The sequence below is a fragment of the Triticum dicoccoides genome, chromosome 7B, assembly GCF_002162155.2.
Source record: "Triticum dicoccoides isolate Atlit2015 ecotype Zavitan chromosome 7B, WEW_v2.0, whole genome shotgun sequence".
Lineage (NCBI taxonomy): Eukaryota > Viridiplantae > Streptophyta > Magnoliopsida > Poales > Poaceae > Triticum > Triticum dicoccoides.
The window spans coordinates 647,481,339-647,495,347 of NC_041393.1; positions in this window are offsets into that span (position 1 = coordinate 647,481,339).

Consider the following 14,009-nt stretch of genomic DNA (forward strand, 5'->3'; position numbering starts at 1 on the left):
ATTATTATTGTTGACATTACCCTTGAGGTAAAAGGTTGGGAGGCAAAATTATAAGCCCCTATCTTTCTCTATGTCCGATTGAAACTTTGAACCCATAAATATCACATGAGTGTTAGCAATTGTGAAAGATTAAATGATAGTTGAGTATGTGGAGTTTGCTTAATCAAAGCTCTTACATAGGCCCTTCCCGAAAATAAGATGAATTGCAATTGTTTGATGACTAAGAGCATGATTTGTAAGTTTTCAAGAAAGTTTATGATCTATACTTTAACATGTGAATAGCTTGTTACTTGATCATGAGAAGTTTTATGAGTTGAGCTACTGTTATGATATATAATGATGCTAGAAAAAGTGATTGAAACTATCATTGATCAAACTTAAGCACTTGCTAGAATTCACAATACATAAATTATTTCTTTTATCATTTACCTACTCGAGGACGAGAAGGAATTAAGCTTGGGGATGGTGATATGTCTCCAACGTATCTATAATTTAGGAAGTATTCATGCCATGTTTACAATAGTTTTATATGATTTTGGTATGATTTGATTAGAACTAACCTGGACTGACGTTGTTTTCAGCAGAACTACTCTGGTGTTGTTTTTGTGCAGAAATAAAAGTTCTCGGAATGCGCTGAAAATCAACGGAGAATTTTTCTGGAAAATATAAAAAATACAGGAACAAAGAGTTACTGGAGGGGAGTCCCGTCGGCCCCACAAGGGTGGAGGGCGGCCCCCCTAGGGCACGCCCCCTGCCTCGTGGACTCTCCATGGGGCCTCCTGACTTGTTCTCGACGCAAATCTCTCCTATAAATACCCAAACCTCCAGAACATAACCTAGATCAGAATTTCCGCCGCTGCAAGCCTCTGTAGCCACGAGAAATCAATATAGGCCCTCTCTGGCACCCTGCCGGACGGGGCCATCATCACTGGAGGCCGTGGGGAAGGATCTCGGAGGGTCCATCATCGCCATCACGGCCAAGGACTAGAGGGGGAACCTCTCCCCATCCAGGGGGAGGCCATGGAGGAGAAAGCACAAGGGGGAGAACCTCTCCTCCTCTCTCTCGGTGGCGCCAGAGTGCCATCGGGAGGGGAATCATCACAGCGATGATCTCTTCATCAACATCACCATCATCATCACCATCCTCATCTCTTTTACGCGGTCCACTCTCCCGAACCCCGCTGTAATCCCTACTTGAACATGGTGCCTTATGGCACATATTATGATCCAATGATGTGTTGCCATCCTATGATGTTTTGAGTAGATATCCTCTGTCTTTGGGTTGATTGATGATCTAGATTGGTATGAGTTGTATGTTTTATTTTGGTGTTGCCTATTGTGCCCTCCGTGTCACGCAAGCGTGAGGGATTCCCGATGTAGGTGATACGTCTCCAACGTATCTTTAATTTTTGATTGTTCCATGCTATTATATTACCTGTTTTGGATGTTTATGGGCTTTATTTTATACATTATTATCATTTTTGGGACTAACCTACTAATCGGAGGCCCAGCCCGTATTGCTGATTTTTTGCCTATTTCAGTATTTCGAAGATAAGGAATATCAAATGGAGTCCAAACGGAATGAAACTTCGGGAGCGTGATTTTTGGAACGAACGTGATCTAGAGGACTTGGAGTGCAAGTCAAGAAACAGCCAGAGCCTCCACGAGATAGGAGCCCCCCCCCCCCCCTATAAGGAGCGCCCCCCTGTCTCGTGGGCCCCTCGAGCGTCCACCAACATACTTCTTCCTCCTATATAAGCCTACATACCCCGAAAACATCAAGGGAGAAACCACAATACAATTTCCACCGCCGTAACCTTCTATATCCGCGAGGTCCCATCTTGGAGCCGTCGCCGGCGTTCTGCCGGAGGGGGAATCCACGACAGAGGGCTTCTACATCAACACCATAGCCCTTCCGATGAGTTGTGAGTAGTTTACCACAGACCTTTGGGTCCATAGTTATTAGCTAGATGGCTTCTTCTCTCTTTTTGGATCTCAATAAAATGTTCTTCCCCTCTCTTGTGAAGAACTATTCGATGTAGTCTCTTTTTGCGGTGTGTTTCTCAAGAACCGGTGAATTGTGGGTTTATGATCAGATTTGTCTATGGATAATAATTGAATCTTCTCTGAATTCTTTTATATGATTGAGTTATCTTTGCAAGTCTCTTCGAATTATCGGTTTGGTTTGGCCTACTAGATTGATCTTTCTTGCCATGGGAGAAATGCTTAGCTTTGGGTTCAATCTTGCGGTGTTCTTACCCAGTGACAGAAAGGGTTGCAAGAAACGTATTGTATTATTGCCATTGAGGATAAAAAGATGGGGTTTATATCAAATTGCATGAGTTTATCCCTCTACATCATGTCATCTTGCTTAATGCGTTACTCTATTCTTATGAACTTAATACTCTAGATGCATGCTAGATAGTGGTCGATGTGTGGAGTAATAGTAGTAGATGCAGGCAGGAGTCGGTCTACTTGCTGCGGACGTGATGCCTATATACATGATCATGCCTAGATAACGTCATAATTATTCGCTTTTCTATCAATTGCTTGACAGTAATTTGTTCACCCACCATAATACTTATGCTCTTGAGAGAAGCCACTAGTGAAACCTATGGCCCCCGGGTCTATCTCTTATTATATTTGCTTCCAATCTAATTTTATTTGCATCTTTATTTTCTACATCTATATTATAAAATACCAAAAATATATTTATCTTATCATATTATCTCTATTAGTTCTCACTTTCGCAAGTGGCCGTGAAGGGATTGACAACCCCTTTGTCGCGTTGGTTGTGAGTTCTTTGTTTGTTTGTGTAGGTTCGTGGGACTTGTTGAGGAGCCTCCTACTGGATTGATACCTTGGTTCTCAAAAAATGAGGGAAATACTTACGCTACTGTGCTGAATCACCCTTTCCTCTTCAAGGAAAACCAATGCAAGATCAAGACGTAGCAAGAAGGATTTCTGGCGCCGTTGCCGGGGAGGTCTTCGCTCAAGTCAAGACATACCAAGTACACATCGCAAACTCATCTCCCTCGCATTTACATTATTTTCCATTTGCCTCTCGTTTTCCTCTCCCCCACTTCACCTTTGCCGTTTTATTCGCCCTCTCTTTCTCAATCTCCTTTCTTTTTCGTTTGTCGTTTTCTGTTTGCTCGTGTGATAGATTGTTTACCTTGTCATTATGGCTAGTTCTCCTATCCTTATTATTACTCCCAAACATGAAACTCTCAATTTTAAGCAAAGGGAGGGGGAGAATTTAAAAGATGCTTGGCATAGAATTTGCAATGCTCAAAATAAATCTACTAGGAAGCTTTCTACTTCCGTTCTTCTTCGCAATTTTTATGTGGGCATTACCCCTTGGAATAGATGTGTTCTTGATACCATTGCCGGAGGGGATTTCTTGAATAGCCACACGTTTGAAGCTTATAATGCTATGATAGATTTGTTTGTCCCTCCACCACTTTTGGTTAATGGAACGGTTTTAACTTTGGAACATGTTATCTAACGTCTTGATATCATTAAAAATAAAATTGCCATGGTTGAGTTAATTGAAAACTTGGATAAAAAGATTCATAATCAAATTACCCAATACGGGTCTAGGGTTGGGGTTACTTTGAAAAATCTTAAAAAGAAAGAACCTATAGTTAATGAAAAAATAGATCTAGATTCTTCAAGAATTGGTAAACTTGAGGATATCATTACTAACTTAGGTTCTGCGTTTTCCACCATGAAAAGCACTCCAAAACCCCCTACCAAAACTGCCAAGTTTATTTATGTTCCTAAAAATGAGGGTGAATCCTCTAGTAAGGGAGATGCGGATCTCAAATCCATGATTGTTGATCCCGATTGTCTATCTATAGTTGAGAAACCTTTTGCTACAAACAAAGTGCTTGAATTTTTGCCTAAAGGTTTTATCATTATTAAAAAGGGAGAAACCCCTAAGGATTATAATTGCTCTACTCATGACTCAAGTGCCAAAGATGGCACCACTTAGATCTATCTTCGCTTTTATGCCTAGCTAGGGGCGTTAAACGATAGCGATAGTTGGGAGGCAACCCAATTTTCTTTATGTTTTTTGTTTTTGTTCCTATTTAGTTTTAAATTTTATTTCTACTTTATGTTTAGATGTGTTTTCATGTTTTATTTAGTGTTTGTGCCAAGTAGAACATATAGGATAACCTATGATATGAGTTGATTTGATTCTGCTGAAAAACAGAAACTTTGCGCTCACGAGAAAAAATTCAGTAAATCACAGGAACGAGATTTTGCTTTGACTCTTGTTGCTGATGTTCAATAAACAAAGTTTTTAGGACGTCCTAGTTTTGTAGGATTTTTGAGGTTCCAGAATTTTGAGTTAGCTACAGATTGCTACAGACTGTTCTGTTTTTGACAGATTCTGTTTTTCGTGTGTTGTTTACTTATTTTGATGCATCTATGGCTAGTATGTAAGGGTATGAACCATAGAGAACTTGGAATACAGTAGGTTTAACACCAATTTAAATAAATAATGAGTTCATTACAGTACCTTATGTGGTGGTTTTGTTTTCTTTCACTAACGGAGCTTATAAGATTTCCTGTTGAGTTTTGTGTTGTGAAGTTTCCAAGTTTTGGGTAAAAGATTTTATGGACTATGGAATAAAGGGTGGGAAAAGCCTAAGATTGGGGATGCCCAAGGCACCCCAAGATATTCAAGAATAGCCAAAATCCTAAGCTTGGTGATGCCTTCCCAGAAGGCATCCCCTCTTTCGTCTTCGTTCATTGGTAACTTTACTTGGAGCTATATTTTTATTTGCCACATGATATGTGTTTTGCTTGGAGCGTCGTGTATTATATTGGTCTTTGCTTGTTAGTTTACTACAATAATACTTGCTGTAACACACCTTTTGGGAGAATCCTATTTGCTTGAAATTTATTAGAATACTCTATGTGCTTCACTTATATCTTTTGAGCTAGATAGTTTTTGCTCTAGTACTTCACTTATATCTTTTAGAGCACGGTGGTGGATTAATTTTGAAGAAATTGCTAGTCTCTCATACCTCACTTATATCTTTTTGAGAGTCTTTTAGAACAGCATGGTATTTGCTTTGGTTATGAATTTGGTCCTAGAATGATGAGCATCCAAGTTGGGTATAATAAAAACTATCATAGGAAGTGAATTGGATGCTATGATCAACTTGATACTTGATGATTGTTTTGAAATAGGGAGGTAGTGATATTAAAGTCATGCTAGTTGGGTGATATGAATTTAAATAATGCGTGTGTTGAAGTTAGCAAGTCCTGTAGCATGCATGTATGGTTAAAGTTGTGTAACAAATTTGAAGCATGAAGTGTGCCTGGCTGGTGCATCCTTATGAGTGGCGGTCGGGGACGAGCGATGGTCTTTTCCTACCAATCTATCCCCCTAGGAGCATGCATGTAGTGCTTGGTTTTTGATGACTTATAAATTTTTTCAATAAGTATATGAGTTCTTATGACTAATGTTGAGTCCATGAATTATACACACTTTTACCTTTCCATCATTGCTAGCCTCTTCGGTACCGTGCATTGCCCTTTCTCACTTTGAGAGTTGGTGCAAACTTCGCCGGTGCATCCAAACCCCGTGATATGATACGCTCTATCACACATAAAATTCATTATATCTTCCTCAAAACAGCCACCATACCTACCTATTTATGGCATTTCCATAGCCATTCCGAGATATATTGCCATGCAACTTTCCACTGTTCCGTTCATCATCATCATGACATACATTACTTTTGTCATATTGCCATTTCATGATCATGTAGTTGACATCGTATTTGTGGCAAATCCACCATGCATAATTTTTTATACATGTCACTCTTGATTCATTGCACCATCCCGGTACACCGCCGGAGGCATTCATATAGAGTCATATCTTGTTCTAGTTTCGAGTTGTAAGTAATGTGTTGTAATCAATAAAAGTGTGACGATCATCATTATTAGAGCATTGCCCAAAAAGAAAAGAAAAAGAAAGGCCAAAAAGAAAAAAAAGGAAGGCCAAAAGAAAAAGAAAGAAAAAGGAAAAAAGGAAAAAAGAAAAAAAGAAGAAAAAGAATAAAAAATTAAAAAAAAGAAAATAAATAAATAGGGCAATGCTACTATCTCTTTTTCCACACTTATGCTTCAAAGTAGCACCTTGTTCTTTATTGAGTCTCATATATTGTGCTTCAAAGTAGCACCATGTTCTTCATGTAGAGAGTCTCATAGGTTGCCACCTTTTTATACTAGTGGGAATTTTTCATTATAGAACTTGGCTTGTATATTCCTACGATGGGCTTCCTCAAATGCCCTAGGTCTTCATGAGCAAGCAAGTTGGATGCACACCCACTAGTTTTCTTTTGTTGAGCTTTCATTTATTTATAGCTCTAGTGCATCCGTTGCATGGCAATCCCTACTCCTCATGTTGACATCAATTGATGGGCATTCCGATAGCTCGTTGATTATCCTCGTCAATGTGAGACTTTCTCCTTTTTTGTCTTCTCCACACAATCCCAATCATTATTCTATTCCACCCATAGTGCTGTATCCATGGCTCACACTCATGTATTGCGTGAAGGTTGAAAAAGTTTGAGATTATTTAAGTACGAAACAATTGCTTTGCTTGTCATCGGGGGTATAGAAGTTGGGAACATCTTTGTGTGACGAAAATGAAGCATAGCCTAACTGTATGATTTTGTAGGGATGAACTTTCTTTAGCCATGTTATTTTCAGAAGACATGATTGCTTTTATTAGTATGCTTGAAGTATTGATATTTCTTTTGTCAATATGAACTTTTATCTTTAATCATTTGGATCTGAACATTCATGCCACAATAAAGAAAATTATATTGAGAATTATGCTAGGTAGCATTCCACATCAAAAATTCTGTTTTTATCATTTACCTACTGGAGGACGAGCAGGAATTAAGCTTGGGGATTCTTGATACGTCTCCAACGTATCTTTAATTTTTGATTGTTCCATGTTATTATATTACCTGTTTTGGATGTTTATGGGCTTTATTTTATACATTATTATCATTTTTGGGACTAACCTACTAACCGGAGGCCCAGCCTGTATTGCTGTTTTTTTGCCTATTTCAGTATTTCGAAGATAAGGAATATCAAATGGAGTCCAAACGGAATGAAACTTCGGGAGCGTGATTTTTGGAACGAACGTGATCTAGAGGACTTGGAGTGCAAGTCAAGAAACAGCCAGAGCCTCCACGAGATAGCAGGCCCCCCCCTATAAGGAGCGCCCCCCTGTCTCGTGGGCCCCTCGAGCGTCCACCAACATACTTCTTCCTCATATATAAGCCTACATACCCCGAAAACATCAAGGGAGAAACCACAATACAATTTCCACCGCCGTAACCTTCTATATCCGCGAGGTCCCATCTTGGAGCCGTCGCCGGCGTTCTGCCGGAGGGGGAATCCACGACAGAGGGCTTCTACATCAACACCATAGCCCTTCCGATGAGTTGTGAGTAGTTTACCACAGACCTTCGGGTCCATAGTTATTAGCTAGATGGCTTCTTCTCTCTTTTTGGATCTCAATAAAATGTTCTTCCCCTCTCTTGTGAAGAACTATTCGATGTAGTCACTTTTTGCGGTGTGTTTGTCAAGAACCGATGAATTGTGGGTTTATGATCAGATTTGTCTATGGATAATAATTGAATCTTCTCTGAATTCTTTTATATGATTGAGTTATCTTTGCAAGTCTCTTCGAATTATCGGTTTGGTTTGGCCTACTAGATTGATCTTTCTTGCCATGGGAGAAATGCTTAGCTTTGGGTTCAATCTTGCGGTGTTCTTACCCAGTGACAGAAAGGGTTGCAAGAAACGTATTGTATTATTGCCATTGAGGATAAAAAGATGGGGTTTATATCAAATTGCATGAGTTTATCCCTCTACATCATGTCATCTTGCTTAATGCGTTACTCTATTCTTATGAACTTAATACTCTAGATGCATGCTGGATAGTGGTCGATGTGTGGAGTAATAGTAGTAGATGCAGGCAGGAGTCGGTCTACTTGCTGCGGACGTGATGCCTATATACATGATCATGCCTAGATAACGTCATAATTATTCGCTTTTCTATCAATTGCTTGACAGTAATTTGTTCACCCACCGTAATACTTATGCTCTTGAGAGAAGCCACTAGTGAAACCTATGGCCCCCGGGTCTATCTCTTATTATATTTGCTTCCAATCTACTTTTATTTGCATCTTTATTTTCTACATCTATATTATAAAATACCAAAAATATATTTATCTTATCATATTATCTCTATTAGTTCTCACTTTCGCAAGTGGCCGTGAAGGGATTGACAACCCCTTTGTCGCGTTGGTTGTGAGTTCTTTGTTTGTTTGTGTAGGTTCGTGGGACTTGTTGAGGAGCCTCCTACTGGATTGATACCTTGGTTCTCAAAAAATGAGGGAAATACTTACGCTACTGTGCTGAATCACCCTTTCCTCTTCAAGGAAAACCAATGCAAGATCAAGACGTAGCAAGAAGGATTTCTGGCGCCGTTGCCGGGGAGGTCTTCGCTCAAGTCAAGACATACCAAGTACCCATCGCAAACTCATCTCCCTCGCATTTACATTATTTTCCATTTGCCTCTCGTTTTCCTCTCCCCCACTTCACCTTTGCCGTTTTATTCACCCTCTCTTTCTCAATCTCCTTTCTTTTTCGTTTGTCGTTTTCTGTTTGCTCGTGTGATAGATTGTTTACCTTGTCATTATGGCTAGTTCTCCTATCCTTATTATTACTCCCAAACATGAAACTCTCAATTTTAAGCAAAGGGAGGGGGAGAATTTAAAAGATGCTTGGCATAGAATTTGCAATGCTCAAAATAAATCTACTAGGAAGCTTTCTACTTCCGTTCTTCTTCGCAATTTTTATGTGGGCATTACCCCTTGGAATAGATGTGTTCTTGATACCATTGCCGGAGGGGATTTCTTGAATAGCCACACGTTTGAAGCTTATAATGCTATGATAGATTTGTTTGTCCCTCCACCACTTTTGGTTAATGGAACGGTTTTAACTTTGGAACATGTTATCTAACGTCTTGATATCATTAAAAATAAAATTGCCATGGTTGAGTTAATTGAAAACTTGGATAAAAAGATTCATAATCAAATTACCCAATACGGATCTAGGGTTGGGGTTACTTTGAAAAATCTTAAAAAGAAAGAACCTATAGTTAATGAAAAAAATAGATCTAGATTCTTCAAGAATTGGTAAACTTGAGGATATCATTACTAACTTAGGTTCTGCGTTTTCCACCATGAAAAACACTCCAAAACCCCCTACCAAAACTGCCAAGTTTATTTATGTTCCTAAAAATGATGGTGAATCCTCTAGTAAGGGAGATGCGGATCTCAAATCCATGATTGTTGATCCCGATTGTCTATCTATAGTTGAGAAACCTTTTGCTAGAAACAAAGTGCTTGAATTTTTGCCTAAAGGTTTTATCATTATTAAAAAGGGAGAAACCCCTAAGGATTATAATTGCTCTACTCATGACTCAAGTGCCAAAGATGGCACCACTTAGATCTATCTTCGCTTTTATGCCTAGCTAGGGGCGTTAAACGATAGCGATAGTTGGGAGGCAACCCAATTTTCTTTATGTTTTTTGTTTTTGTTCCTATTTAGTTTTAAATTTTATTTCTACTTTATGTTTAGATGTGTTTTCATGTTTTATTTAGTGTTTGTGCCAAGTAGAACATATAGGATAACCTATGATATGAGTTGATTTGATTCTGCTGAAAAACAGAAACTTTGCGCTCACGAGAAACAATTCAGTAAATCACAGGAACGAGATTTTGCTTTGAATCTTGTTGCTGATGTTCAATAAACAAATTTTTTAGGACGTCCTATTTTTGTAGGATTTTTGAGGTTCCAGAATTTTGAGTTAGCTACAGATTGCTACAGACTGTTCTGTTTTTGATAGATTCTGTTTTTCGTGTGTTGTTTACTTATTTTGATGCATCTATGGCTAGTATGTAAGGGTATGAACCATAGAGAACTTGGAATACAGTAGGTTTAACACCAACTTAAATAAATAATGAGTTCATTACAGTACCTTATGTGGTGGTTTTGTTTTCTTTCACTAACGGAGCTTATAAGATTTCCTGTTGAGTTTTGTGTTGTGAAGTTTCCAAGTTTTGGGTAAAAGATTTTATGGACTATGGAATAAAGGGTGGGAAAAGCCTAAGATTGGGGATGCCCAAGGCACCCCAAGATATTCAAGAATAGCCAAAATCCTAAGCTTGGGGATGCCTTCCCAGAAGGCATCCCCTCTTTCGTCTTCGTTCATTGGTAACTTTACTTGGAGCTATATTTTTATTTGCCACATGATATGTGTTTTGCTTGGAGCGTCGTGTATTATATTGGTCTTTGCTTGTTAGTTTACTACAATAATACTTGCTGTAACACACCTTTTGGGAGAATCCTATTTGCTTGAAATTTATTAGAATACTCTATGTGCTTCACTTATATCTTTTGAGCTAGATAGTTTTTGCTCTAGTACTTCACTTATATCTTTTAGAGCACGGTGGTGGATTAATTTTGAAGAAATTGCTAGTCTCTCATACCTCACTTATATCTTTTTGAGAGTCTTTTAGAACAGCATGGTATTTGCTTTGGTTATGAATTTGGTCCTAGAATGATGAGCATCCAAGTTGGGTATAATAAAAACTATCATAGGAAGTGAATTGGATGCTATGATCAACTTGATACTTGATGATTGTTTTGAAATAGGGAGGTAGTGATATTAAATCATGCTAGTTGGGTGATATGAATTTAAATAATGCGTGTGTTGAAGTTAGCAAGTCCTGTAGCATGCATGTATGGTTAAAGTTGTGTAACAAATTTGAAGCATGAAGTGTGCCTGGCTGGTGCATCCTTATGAGTGGCGGTCGGGGACGAGCGATGGTCTTTTCCTACCAATCTATCCCCCTAGGAGCATGCATGTAGTGCTTGGTTTTTGATGACTTATAAATTTTTGCAATAAGTATATGAGTTCTTATGACTAATGTTGAGTCCATGAATTATACACACTTTTACCTTTCCATCATTGCTAGCCTCTTCGGTACCGTGCATTGCCCTTTCTCACTTTGAGAGTTGGTGCAAACTTCGTCGGTGCATCCAAACCCCGTGATATGATACGCTCTATCACACCTAAAATTCCTTATATCTTCCTCAAAACAGCCACCATACCTACCTATTTATGGCATTTCCATAGCCATTCCGAGATATATTGCCATGCAACTTTCCACTGTTCCGTTCATCATCATCATGACATACATTACTTTTGTCATATTGCCATTGCATGATCATGTAGTTGACATCGTATTTGTGGCAAATGCACCATGCATAATTTTTTATACATGTCACTCTTGATTCATTGCACCATCCTGGTACACCGCCGGAGGCATTCATATAGAGTCATATCTTGTTCTAGTTTCGAGTTGTAAGTCATGTGTTGTAATCAATAAAAGTGTGACGATCATCATTATTAGAGCATTGCCCAAAAAGAAAAGAAAAAGAAAGGCCAAAAAGAAAAAAAAGGAAGGCCAAAAGAAAAAGAAAGAAAAAGGAAAAAAGGAAAAAAAAGAAGAAAAAGAAGAAAAAGAAGAAAAAATTAAAAAAAAGAAAATAAATAAATAGGGCAATGCTACTATCTCTTTTTCCACACTTATGCTTCAAAGTAGCACCTTGTTCTTTATTGAGTCTCATATATTGTGCTTCAAAGTAGCACCATGTTCTTCATGTAGAGAGTCTCATAGGTTGTCACCTTTTTATACTAGTGGGAATTTTTCATTATAGAACTTGGCTTGTATATTCCTACGATGGGCTTCCTCAAATGCCCTAGGTCTTCATGAGCAAGCAAGTTGGATGCACACCCACTAGTTTTCTTTTGTTGAGCTTTCATTTATTTATAGCTCTAGTGCATCCGTTGCATGGCAATCCCTACTCCTCATGTTGACATCAATTGATGGGAATTCCGATAGCTCGTTGATTATCCTCGTCAATGTGAGACTTTCTCATTTTTTGTCTTCTCCACACAATCCCAATCATTATTCTATTCCACCCATAGTGTTGTATCCATGGCTCACACTCATGTATTGCGTGAAGGTTGAAAAAGTTTGAGATTATTTAAGTACGAAACAATTGCTTGGCTTGTCATCGGGGGTATAGAAGTTGGGAACATCTTTGTGTGACGAAAATGAAGCATAGCCTAACTGTATGATTTTGTAGGGATGAACTTTCTTTAGCCATGTTATTTTCAGAAGACATGATTGCTTTTATTAGTATGCTTGAAGTATTGATATTTCTTTTGTCAATATGAACTTTTATCTTGAATCATTTGGATCTGAACATTCATGCCACAATAAAGAAAATTATATTGAGAATTACGCTAGGTAGCATTCCACATCAAAAATTCTGTTTTTATCATTTACCTACTGGAGGACGAGCAGGAATTAAGCTTGGGGATTCTTGATACGTCTCCAACGTATCTTTAATTTTTTATTGTTCCATGCTATTATATTACCTGTTTTGGATGTTTATGGGCTTTATTTTATACATTATTATCATTTTTGGGACTAACCTACTAACCGGAGGCCCAGCCCGTATTGCTGTTTTTTTGCCTATTTCAGTATTTCGAGGATAAGGAATATCAAATGGAGTCCAAATGGAATGAAACTTCGGGAGCGTGATTTTTGGAACGAACGTGATCTAGAGGACTTGGAGTGCAAGACAAGAAACAGCCAGAGCCTCCACGAGATAGGAGGGCACCCCCCCCCCCTATAGGGAGCGCCCCCCTGTCTCGTGGGCCCCTCGAGCGTCCACCAACATACTTCTTCCTCCTATATAAGCCTACGTACCCCGAAAACATCAAGGGAGAAACCACAATACAATTTCCACCCCCGTAACCTTCTATATCCGCGAGATCCCATCTTGGAGCCGTCGCCGGCATTCTGCCGGAGGGGGAATCCACGACAGAGGGCTTCTACATCAACACCATAGCCCTTCCGATGAGTTGTGAGTAGTTTACCACAGACCTTCGGGTCCATAGTTATTAGCTAGATGGCTTCTTCTCTCTTTTTGGATCTCAATACAATGTTCTTCCCCTCTCTTGTGAAGAACTATTCGATGTAATCTCTTTTTGCGGTGTGTTTGTCAAGATCCGATGAATTGTGGGTTTATGATCAGATTTGTCTATGGATAATAATTGAATCTTCTTTGAATTCTTTTATATGATTGAGTTGTCTTTGCAAGTCTCTTCGAATTATCGGTTTGGTTTGGCCTACTAGATTGATCTTTCTTGCCATGGGAGAAGTGCTTAGCTTTGGGTTCAATCTTGCGGTGTTCTTACCCAATGACAAAAAGGGTTGCAAGACACGTATTGTATTGTTGCCATCGAGGATAAAAAGATGGGGTTTATATCATATTGCTTGAGTTTATCCCTCTACATCAAGTCATCTTGCTTAATGTGTTACTCTGTTCTTATGAACTTAATACTCTAGATGCATGCTGGATAGCGGCCGATGTGTGGAGTAATAGTAGTAGATGCAGGCAGGAGTCGGTCTACTTGTTGCGGACGTGTTGCCTATATACATGATCATGCCTAGATAACGTCATAATTATTCGCTTTTCTATCAATTGCTTGACAGTAATTTGTTCACCCACCGTAATACTTATGCTCTTGAGAGAAGCCACTAGTGAAACCTATGGCCCTTGGGTCTATCTCTTATTATATTTTCTTCCAATCTACTTTTATTTGCATCTTTATTTTCTGCATCTATATTATAAAATACAAAAAATATATTTATCTTATCATATTATCTCTATCAGATCTCACTTTTGCAAGTGGCCGTGAAGGGATTGACAACCTGTTTGTCGCGTTGGTTGCGAGTTCTTTATTTGTTTGTGTAGGTTCGTGGGACTTGTTGAGGAGCCTCCTACTGGATTGATACCTTGGTTCTCAAAAACTGAGGGAA